The following is a 12,157-nucleotide window of genomic DNA, read 5'->3' as shown; positions in this document are numbered from 1 at the left end:
CCCTGAATAGCCAAAACAATAATTGAGAAAGAAAAAGTTGGAAGACTCACATTTTTGGATTTCAAAACTTATCACACAGCAACAGTCATTAAAACAGTGTGGTACCGGGATACGGACAGTCACAGAGAATGATGGAACAGAATTGAGATTCCAGAAATAAATCCAAAATACCGATAATTGGTTGACTTTCAACAGGGGTGCCAAGACCACTCAGTGGGGGAAAGAATGGTCTCTTCAACGAATGGTGTCCTTATTCCATGTAAAAAATTAACTTGAAATGGATCAACAACATAAATATAAGAGCTAAAACCGTGCAACTATTAGAAGAAAATATATGGGCAAATCTTGATGACTTCAGATTTGGAAGTGGCTTCTTTAACCTCAAAAGCGTAAGCATTGTGAAACACTGGGTTTTGTAAAAATTAAAAACTTTTTTCCATCGGAGAACATTACTAAGAAAGTAAAAAGACAACCTACAGGGGCGCCTGAGTGGCTCAGTTGGTTAAGCACCAGCCTTCAGCTCAGGTCATGATCTCAGGGTCCAGCGATGGAGTCCCGAGTCAGGCTCCTGGGTCAGCAGGGAGCCTACTTCTCCCTCTCACTATGACCTTCCCCACTGCTCGTGCTTTCTCTCAAATAAAATCCTTAAAAAATAAAAATAAAAAATTAAAGACAATCTACAGAATGGGAGACTCTATTTTCAAATCGTATATCTGATAAGAGTTTAATATCCAGGGCGCCAGGGCGGCTCAGGTGGTTAAGGGTCTGACTCTTGATTTTGGCTGAGATCATGATCTTGGGGTGTGAGATAGAGCCCCCCACATCGGGCTCCCTGCTCGGTGAGGAGTCTGCTTGAGATTCTCTTGCTTCCCTCTCCCTTTGCCCTTCCCCAATCCTGAATGCTCTCTCTCTCTCTGTCTCAATAAATAAATAAATCTTTAAAAAAGGAATTTAGGGGCGCCTGGGTGGCTCAGTGGATTTAAGCCTCTGCCTTCCGCTCAGGTCATGGTCTCAGGGTCCTGGGATCGAGCCCTGCATCAGACTTTCTGCTCAGCAGGGAGCCTGCTTCCCTCTCTTTCTCTGCCTGTCTCTTTGCCTACTTGTGATCTCTCTCTCTGTCAAAAAAAAAAAAATAATAATAAAAAATCTTTAAAAAAGTTTAATATCCAGAATATATTAAAAAGCTCTTACAACTCAACAACAAAGAGACAACATAATTTTTATTTAATAAAAAAGATTTATTTATTCCAGAGAGAGAGCATGTGCACGCACGTGTGCATGAGTGTGGGTTGGGGGGAGGCAGAGGGAGGGGAGAGAAAATCTCAAGCAGACTCTGTGCCGAGGTTGAAGCCCCATGTGGGGCCCAACCCCACAACCCGCCTGAGCAGAAACCAAGAGTCAAATAATCATCAGCTGTGTCACCCAGTGGCCCCCGAACAAAGTAATTTTTAAAAATGAGCATTTGAATAGACATTTCTCCAAATAAGAGACAAAAATGGCCAATAAGCACGTGAAGACATCTTCACCCTCATTGGTCATTCAGGAAATGTGGGTCAGAGTCACAATGAGATGCCACTGCACATTCACTAGAATGCCTATTAAAAAAAAAAAAAAAGGGGACGCCTGGGTGGCTCAGTTGGTTAAGCAGCTGCCTTCGGCTCAGGTCATGATCCCAGCGTCCTGGGATCGAGTCCCACATCGGGCTCCTTGCTCTGCAGGGAGCCTGCTTCTCCCTCTGACTCTGCCTTCCACTCTGTCTGCCTGTGCTCGCTCTCGCTCACTCTCTCTGACAAATAAATAAAATCTTTAAAAATAAAATATAAAAAAAAAAAAAAAAAAAAAAAAAAAAAAAGGAGGGGCGCCTGGGTGGCTCAGTGGATTAAGCCTCTGCCTTTGGCTCGGGTCATGATCTCAGGGTCCTGGGATCAAGTCCTGCATTGGGCTCTCTGCTCAATGGGGATCCTGCTTTCCCCCATCTCTCTCTGCCTGCTTGTGATCTCTCTGTCTGTCAAATAAATAAATAAAATCTTTAAAAAACAACAACAACAACAAACCTCTGGTAAAAAAAAAAAAAAAAAAAAAAAAGGAAACAAACAGCAAATACCAAGTGTTTTTGAGGCTGTGAAGAAATCGGAACCGTCTTACGTTGCTCGTGGGAATGCGAAGTGGTGTGGCCACTGTGGAAAACGGTTTGGTGCTTCCTCCAAAGGTTACTAGCACGGCCACGTCTCAGTGCAGGCTGCTGTAACAATTTATTATAGACTGGGTGACTTAGACAACAAACACTTACTCTCACACTTCTGGAGGCTGGGAAGTCTGAGATCAGGGTGCAAACATGCTCGGGGGCTGGCGAGAGCACTTTTTCTGGCTTGCAGCGGGCTGCCTTCCTGTTGCTTGCTCCTGAGGCAGAGAGCGCAGAGCCGTCTTGGGTTCTTACAGGAGCCCTAATCCCATCACCAGGGCTCCACTCCTCAGACCTACTATTTCCCAAAATGTCCCCCATCCAAACGTCATCATAGTAGGGGAAAGGGCTTCTGCATAGGACTTTTGAGGGACACCATTCAGTCCATAGCACTGACTGACCCAGAAAATTCACTCCTTGGTGTATATCCAAAAAATCTGAAAACATACCCAAACATGCTTGTATTCCAGTTTTCAGAGCAGTATTACTCACGATAGCCAAAAGGTAGAAAAGATCCAAATGTGATCATCAACAGATGAATGGATAAACAAAATGTATATTTCATATAATGGAATATTATTTATCCATGAGAAAGAATGAAGTTCTGATATTTGCTACGACATGGATGAACTTTAAAAACATGGTCCAATATCCAACCACAGCCCCTAAAAACCCTTCTCTGGGTCCTCAACGGCTCCTAGGATCTCTTTCTTGATTCAGTGACATTTGAATTCGTTCATTGATCAGGTCACCTGCTATGGATCAGATTAGATCCTGGCCCTCAGGCTGCATAAAACTTGCGTGGGCGAGAAGATGGAACAGATCAAATACACAAACAAGCCATAATGACATGCAACACTTACCTGGAGGTCTGTGCGAATTGGAAGGGGTCATTAAATGTGCCTGGGGGAGAGAGGCCGCCTCTGAATGGCGAGGAAGAGGAGGGAGAGTTCCTGATAGGGAGAGGGTATCCTGGCGTCAGCGCCAAAGGGCTGCGGCAAGTGGCTCTGGGGGATGGGGAGGAGGTGGGCAGAGGTTGAGACCAGGGCAGATGGTGAGGCCAGGTTGTGCGTGGCAGGTGAGGACTCCGGGCCACGTCTTGGAGGCCACAGTGGATTGGTTACAGCCGGTTTCGTGATCTGGAGTGGCCTTCAGAGGCTCTGGGCATGGCTTGAAGCCGTGTGCAATAAAACTGTGTGTGCAAATGTGCCTTCTGCTGGGGAGGGTCCTCAGATGTCATCACATTCTCCAAGGGGTCGGTCCCCAACGAGGTTACGAAGTTGACTCTTAGCCAAGCTGATACGATTGTTCTCCCCTAGCATCCCCGGTTCCAGCCAGGCTGGGCTCCTCTCCACTCCCCAGCACGAGGCTGGTGCCAGGCCCAGGCTTACTGCCTGAAACACCTGTCCTCTCCTGGCCTCCTGGCACAAACTTCCCACTCAGGGGGCCGTCCCCAGCAGCCTTTAGCCCCTGAGCCACCTCTGAGTCACTGCTGTTGGGCTCCCACGTTTGAGTCTGTCTGTCTCCTCTGCAGAGAGGGCCACACCTCCCTGCCTCCGTGTCTAAACCCGCTCCAGTCTCGTCCAGCTCCGTCCACTCCTGATACAGCCCTCAAATGTCACCTGTGCGTGATGAGTGGCTTCCCCGCGGCCAGATCTGAAGTCCCCTCCGGGCACTGCCTCTTCCACTTCCTCCTCCTCATCTTCTGGAAAGCTCTCCTCTTTCGAGCTCCCTGACATTGCACCTGCGTGTTTGGGGTCTCTTCCTGCTTCTACGGATCACTGCTTTTTCTGTGTTTTTTTTTTTTCCCCCTAACTTTTCAGTGTTTTTCTTTAAAGATTGTAGGTCTAAAAAAATAGGTAATTCATGCACCTGGGAAAAAGGTCAAACAGAACAAAAGAACAGGGGCGCCTGGGTGGCTCAGTTGGTTAAATGTCTGCCTTTGGCTCAGGTCAGGATCCTGGGGTCCTGGGATAGAGCCCCACATTGGGTTCCCTGCTCAGCAGAGAGCCTGCTTCCCCTTCTCACTCTCCTTCTGTGCTCTCTTTCTCTCTTGCTATCTGTCTCTCGAATAAATAAATAAAAATCTTTTCTTTAAAAGATTTTATTTATTCATTTGACAGAGAGAGAGATCAGAAGTAGGCAGAAGGGCAGGCAGAGAGAGAGGGGGAAGCAGGCTCCCTGCTGAACAGAGAGCCCGATGTGGGGCTCAATCCCACGACCCTGAGATCATGGCCTGAGCCGAAGGTAGAGACTTTACCAACTGAGCCACCCAGGTGCCCCATAAATAAAAATCTTTAAAAACAACAACAACAACAACAAAAGGGGCGCCTGGGTGGGAAATAAATAAATAAATAAATAAAATCTTTAAAAAAACAAACAAACAACAACAACAACAAAAGGACATATAATGAAAGTTACTTCTTCCTTCTATGGTTTTAAATTCCCCAAAATCTTCTCCCAGGGGCAACTCTTATTATTACCTTTTGAAGTCCCAACTACTTGCTATACATGACTACTAAACACATCAAATGTGGCTATTTGAATTGCTCTACACACACACACATGCACGCACACATATATATGTGTGTGTATATATATATATATATATATATAAAACTTTATTTTATTTATTTTAAAAAAATATTTTATTTATTTATCTGACAGACACAGATCACAAGTAGGCAGAGAGGCAGGCAGAGAGAGAGGAGGAAGCAGGCTCCCTGCTGAGCAGAAAGCCCGACGCAGGGCTCGATCCCAGGACCTTGGGATCATGACCCAAGCCGAAGGCAAAGGCTTTAACCTACTGAGCCACCCAGGCGCCCCTATAATTTTATTTTTAAAAAATATTTTAAAATTTATTTGTCAGAGAGAGAGAGAGCACAAGCACATAAGCAGGGGGAACAGGCAGAGGGAGAAGTAGGCTCCCCACTGAGCAGAGCTCAATCCCAGGACCCAGGAGTCATGACCTGAGCTGAAAGCAGGCTTTTTTTTTTTTTTTTTTTTTTGAGAAAGAGAGAGAACATGAGCGGAGAAAGGTCAGCGGGAGAAGCTGACTCCCTGCCAAGCAGGGAGTCTAATGTGGGACTCAATTCCGGGACTCCAGGATTGCGACCTGAACTGAAGGCATTCGCTTAACCAACTGAGCCACCCAGGAACTCTGAAAGCAGACTCTTAATGACTGAGCCACCCAGATGTCCCTGAAATATAAATATAAATATATATATATATACACATATACATATGTATATATATATATTTTAAAGATTTTAGATTTAAAGATTTTAGAGAGAGAGAGAGAGCAAGCAAGCTGGGGAGGGGCAGACAGAGAGGGAGAGAGAATCTTACCCGGATTCTTTGCTGAGTATGGAGTTGGAAGCAGGGCTTCTCCTCACGATCCTGAGATCATGACCTGAGATCAGGATCTGAACCTGTGCCAAAGCCAAGGGTCGGATGCTTAACTGACTGTGCCACCCAGGTGCCCCTGAAGTCTGTTTTAAGTGTAAGATACATGCCAGATTTCAAAGACTTAGTACAAAAAAAAAGAATATAAAATATCTTTTTAATTATCTTAAAATACACAATTATAATGCAATCAACCTGGAAAAAGTAATTTCAAACATTGATTAAATGTTAAAATGATGCTATTTTAGATATATTGGGTTGAATAAAATATATTTAAATTAATTTCACTTGTTTCTTTTAATCTTTTAATGGGTATGCTGAGAAAAGTTAAGTTACATAGTCTGCTTCCATTTGTGGCTAACATAATTTATCCAACTCCACTGTTCTAGAGCTAGACTCTGTACTTACAAGCATGGATGTATTTCTTTAAAAACACAGTACATATGGGACCCCCTGGGTGGCTCAGTCGGTTTGGCTCAGGTCGTGATCCCAGGGTCCTGGGATCGAGGCCCATGACAGGTTCCCTGTTCCTCAGGGAGTCTGCTTCTCTTCCTCTCTCTCCCTCCCTGTCCCACAGGCTGTTGTGCTCTCTTTCTCTGTCAAATAAATAAATAAAATCCTTTTTTTTAATAAAAAAAAAAAGGATTTTATTTATTTATTTGACAGAGAAAGAGACCGCAAGCAGGCAGGCAGAGAGAGAGAGAGGGAAGCAGGCTCCCAGAAGAGCAGAGATCCCGATGTGGGGCTCAATCCCAGGACCCTGAGATCATGACCCGAGTCGAAGGCAGAGGCTTAACCCACTGAGCCGTCCAGGTACCCCATCAAAATTTTTTAAAAAAGATTTAAAAACCCACAAAACCATAATACACAAATAACAAGATAAGTAGACTTCTGTAAATTTCTTTTTGTACTCAAGCATCTTTCTCAGAGATTATTTATTGGTTTATCTTAGCCTACCTCATTTTTGTAATGTCTGCATAGCATTCCCTTAGATGACCAGGCTAGCATTTCTGTAACCAGGTCTCTCTCGATGGGCACCTAGACTATTCCTGATTTCTTTTTTTTTTTTTTTTTTATTTAGATTTTATTTTATTTAGATTTTATTTATTTTATTTATTCACTTGACAGAGAGAGATCACAAGTAAGCAGAGAGGCAGGCAGAGAGAGAGGAGGAAGCAGGCTCCCTGCTGAGCAGAGAGCCCCATGCGGGACTTGATCCCAGGACCCTGAGATCATGACCTGAGCTGAAGGCAGCGGCTTAACCCACTGAGCCACCCAGGCGCCCCCTATTCCTGATTTATGAATGCTACCGCAGCACCATGAGTTCGCGAGTATACTGGAACCTACCTCTTTAGGCACGTGGGCGAGGATATCTGCGGGGTGAATTCCTGAAAGTCGATTTTCTACCAGTGGGTGTTCTTGGAGTCCTGGGGATGGCATATCTCTGGGGGTCCTGCAGGACGGACCAGTCCATGGTGGATTATTTGTTGAACAGGAATCTCAGATATGAAGTTCGGGACTGGAAGGAGCCTCAGAGTTCACTATGTATTTGTTTACCTTACAAACATTTCCCGAGCTCCCTTGGGGTTGGAGGATTGGTTCACAGATAAGCAGATGGCGTCTCTGCCTTGAAGAGGGCATGGTAGAACAAGGAGACATGCACAGACAGAAACAGATGATTAAAGTCAGGGGCTTTCAGAGGGTACATGTGAGACGCAGAGGGAGCATTTTATAGAGGATAAAACCGAAGCCCACACACCAAAGTGACTTTACTGGGGTCACTGGAGTGGACCTCTTCTCCTCTTTAGAGCAGAAGCTTTTTGAGAATCAGGAGCTTAGGTGTTTTCCGTCTGCTGCGAACTTGACTTCTCCTTCCTCTGAATCAATATGTATTAGTCATTATGAATGCAATGGGCACCGAGACTGGTAGTTTCATACCTGATCTCATGTAAGTGTCTCAACAGCCCTTGAGCTGGGTGGTTGTCCCTGACATCAGCGCCCCTTCCGCTGTCCACTCAGAGTCTGCTCCACTCCTTTAGCTCCTGGCTGGCATTTCTTCATGGTGTGCCCAAGAGGTCATCCGAGGGCTCCAGGCAGAGAGCACACTGGGGATCAAGGATTCATCCTCCAGATCCAGGATCCAGGCTCCGGTGTCAACTCCAGGGACCACTATTGCCTGCACGACCTCGAGCAGTAAGTATCTCCGTTTCCTTACCTGCATGAGTTGTAACCATAGTCTCTACCTCGGCAAGCTTGAGGGTGAGGAGTGAAAAGATGAAGCATGTACCATGCCTCCACTGGGTCCTGGGCTGCTCTAAGTGTCCCCAGAGGAGTCTGTGTCTGTGGGGCCGGTTACAGAATTGTGGAGTCAGGCCCTGGAAACCTCAAGCATTGCTTTTGTTATATTGTCCCTGTTTCCTTGTATTTATTTATGTTTTAAGATTTTCCTTATTTATTTAAAAGAGAGAGAGAGAGAGAGAGACAGTGTGGTAGAGTTGGGGGGGAGGAGCAGAGGAAGAGGGAGACGCAGAGCCCGACACGGGGCTCGACCTCACAATCATGAGATCAGGACCTGAGCCAAAACCAACAGTAGGAGCCTAACCAACTAAGTCACACAGGCGCCCCGTCCCTGTTTTATAAGCGTTTGTCTATGAAATGTTATTTTAGTTAGCTGGTATGGACTTTGGAAGAGCTTTTCTTTTTTTTTTTTTTTTTTTTTTTTTTTTTTTTTTAAGATTTTATTTATTTATTTGACAGAGAGAAATTACAAGTAGATGGAGAGGCAGGCAGAGAGAGAGAGAGGGAAGCAGGCTCCCTGCTGAGCAGAGAGCCCGATGCGGGACCGATCCCAGGACCCTGAGATCATGACCTGAGCCGAAGGCAGCGGCTTAAACCACTGAGCCACCCAGGCGCCCTGGAAGAGCTTTTCAAAGTAGCTCATGGGTCAACAGATAAACGAGTTCTGGTGTGTCCATACAACAGAATATTGTTCAGCCATAAAACAAGTTAAGTACCGATGCGTACTACTATGTGGATGAACCTTAGAAACATTATGTTAAGTGAGAGAAGCCAGACACAGAAGGTCACACACAGTACGATTTCATATGTGAAATATTCCCAATACAGAAATCCATAGAGACAGAGCTCACATTGGAGGGGGCTGAGGCGGGGAGCAGCAGCCGAATGGGCATGGGATTTCATTTTGGGGTGATGACAGTGTTTTGGAACTGGACAGAGGAGGTGGTTGGGCAACACTGTCCATGCACTAAATGCCCGACTTGTTCGCTTTAAAATGGTTAATTTCACGTTAGGAGAATTTCACTTCAATTAAAAAAAATAGCTCGTGGGCCCTCCTTCCCCAGGGACTTAGGGACTCCAATTAAGACTGTATTAGAAACCACTAATCCTTTCGCATTATAAAGGGGCAGCCTAGGGAGATGGAGGGGAAAGGCTCTCCTGGGGACACAGAGCTGGTCCCAGCTAGAATAGAGCGAGAATGCAGATCACATTCGCAGAACAGATCTTGACTGAGAACGAGTCCCTCCCTGTTCTAAGCACTGAGGATTCAGCCACCATGAGCAAGACTCAGGAGTCCTTATGGAGTTTGCATGGCAATGGAGGAAGGCTGACAAACACAGGTAATAAAATGTCAGGCAGGGATAAGCAGGGTAGGTAAATGGTTAGGTGTGAGGTGGCTAGGGAGGGTCTCTAAAAGGAGGCGACATTTGTGCGAGCCAAGCAGAGCAGATATCAGGTGGAAGGACCAGGACCAGCAGGTGCAAAGGCCCCACCAGACAAGAGCACGCTTGGTGTGGTAAAAGGACCAGTGGGCAGGCTGTCTCCAGTTGCTTCCTTTCTGCCCTGGAGATCATAGTAGACTGTTCCCTGCTTAATAGACGCTGAGTCAGTATTTAACCGATGCTCACTGATGGAGGGTGGTTGGGAGGCTGAGCAGAGTCTGGGGAGGGAGTGGGAGCGACACAGGCTTCCTGGCTGATGGGGACGGCAGCACAACTCCCAGCTCACCAGTCTGGCTCCTGGCCCCCGACCCTTGAGTGGGGAGGTCCTGGCAGGCAGCTCCCTGAGACTTCCGGACCACTAAGGTAGAGGGGGTGCTTTAAGTGGCATGGAGCCCAGCAGCTCCCCCAGGATGCTTGTCTTTAATTGGTGCCTCCGAGGGGGACATCGTCCCTAGGCCACCCTGGGGAGGCCACCCGCTCATCACTTCTCCTTTGCAGGCTTGGGGCACAGGGAAAGAGGGGGTCTTCAGCTGTGAGGGGGTGCTGGGTAGAGGGCTGGTGAGTTCTGAGATGTTTCTCTGCTCAGATAATGAGAGGCAGCCCCTGCCCACATTTGGGTAAAGGAGAGTGAAGAATTGTCGCCACCTCTTGGAGTAGAGTGGAGGCTGCTCTCTGCTCCTGCGTATTTATTTTACTTTCCTACCCACCCTTGCTGGGTTGATGGGATTTGAGGCACAGAGGGTGAAAGACTGAAGACTTGACAGTTAGTTTTAAGGTCCCCCAACTTCCCAGCTGGTGGGGTGATTTGCCTTCTCTCTCTGAGCCTCACTTTTCCTGTCTATAAAATATAAATTAATACAAGAAAGCGTAGGCCCAGTAGCTGGGCCTGTGAGGGCATTCAACAATCCGAGTCTGAAACCTGAGGTCGCCTTTCATTTCTTGTCTGTGGTTGAGCAGAGCCCCACTTCGTCCCACCTAAGCAGGCAACCCTCCTTGGGGACCTCTGCTCCAGCACCATCTCTCCCAACTTCCTTTGGTGACACGCAGTTCCCCTGCATGGGCAGGGTGACCGCTGACCGGCCCCCTGGGCATGGGGCCACATTTTGGGGAACAGAGTGGAAGCCTCATGCTTTCCTGTGTCTCTGGTGCTACCACCAGCCCTGTCCATGACCACTTGCACTACCTCTCAGGCCCCGGCCATTTTGTTTCCCAAGATTCCTGCTCCCTTTCTGGGCATCTGTTCTGGATCGTACCTAAGTGGGCTATAGGTTCCTCTGGCTCTGTCCTCCCTGCCTCTCACTGGCCACGCAGAAGGGGCCAGAAGCTTGTTCTTGGTCTTCATCCACCAAGTGGCTTGACAGGTCCTGGGCAGGTTTACTGCGTTTCTTGAACTACAGGGAGTAAATAGTCCCTAAAATGCATGGTGGGTAGACACGTGGTTCTCTCTCCATGATCCTAACCCCTGACCAGTGTCATTTAGGGAAGGGAAGAGGAAAGAAACAATGGGAGAAGACAAGGCGGGGAATGGGTGGGAGAGATGTATATCTGACTCTTGTGGCATCAGACTTGGGCAGGATGGGGTAATGGCCAAGGCACGTGGACAGTCGAGCCAGACCGCCCGAGTTCTAACTTCCCAGCTGCTAGCTTGTGACCAAGGGCAGTTTCTTTATCTTCTTGGACATCCATTTCCCATTTCTTTTATTTCTTTTTTCTTTTTTTAAAAATATATATATTTAAATATTTTATTTATTTGTCAGAGAGAGAGAGACAGAGAGAGCGAGAGAGAGTATACAAGCAGGGGGTAGGTAGAGGGAGAAGCAGCTCCCCGCTGACCAAAAAGCCAATGTGGGACTCGATCCCAGGACCCTGGGATCGTGACCTGAGCCAAAGGCAGACGCTTCACTGACTGAGCCAGCCAGGTGCCCCTAGTACTATGTTTCAATTTATGTAGTTTAATTTGCTTTTGTTCGCGTAAATTGTCCTCTATCTGGGCATGAGAACAAACTCTCAAAAGAGATTGAACAGATTTCTAACAGTATTAGAGTATTCCTTTACAATAATAGTTATTACTGGCTCTAGGCTTTTAAAAATTAGGGTACAAAACACATAATATAAAATCTATCATTTTGTCCACTTTGAAGCAGGCAGTTCATTCGTGTTAAGTCTATTTACAACGTTGTGCCACTGGTCTCCGGAACTTTTTCATCTTGCAAAACTGAAACTCCATGCGCGTTAGACAACTCGCCATTTCCTGTCCCGGCAGCCCTTGGCAAACCAATGTCACTTACTGTTTCTGGGAGTCGGACGACTCTGGGAGACTCTATAAGTAGCATCTTGGAGTACTTGTCTTTCTGTAACTGGCTTATTTCACTGAGCGTGATGTCCTCAAGCCCCTTTCACGTTGTAGCAAATGTCACAACATCCAGGAAGTTTTGCGGGACCCTGAGTGAGAGCTGATGGGGGATCTTGGACTGGGGTTTGGCCACAGAGATGGGGAGAAGTAGACAGATCAGGGAGATTTGGGGGAGGTCCAGTGGCAGGATCTGGTGAAGGTGAGGTCTCCAGCCTTGACCTTCAAAGGTGACAATGGACAGTCCAGTGGCTCTGTGACATGTGTGCTCCTTCGGAGGATGGGTGGAAGTGACCCAGGGCCTGATTTGGGAGCACAGGAAATTGAGAAAGAACCTCTTCTCTCTTCTCTGCCCAGAGCTTTGAGGAAACCAGAAGGGGTGAAAGCAAGCAGCTGCTCTGGCTTCTTTACCCCTTGCTTATATCTTCCTGCGGAGCGCAGACCTCACCATGGTCTTTGGGGCATCCCCGATGACAGGCA

The sequence above is a fragment of the Mustela erminea genome, chromosome 5 (assembly GCF_009829155.1).
Source record: "Mustela erminea isolate mMusErm1 chromosome 5, mMusErm1.Pri, whole genome shotgun sequence".
In the NCBI taxonomy this organism is placed as follows: domain Eukaryota; kingdom Metazoa; phylum Chordata; class Mammalia; order Carnivora; family Mustelidae; genus Mustela; species Mustela erminea.
The sequence above is the reverse complement of the archived record's forward strand: the minus strand, read 5'-3'. Positions refer to the sequence as shown.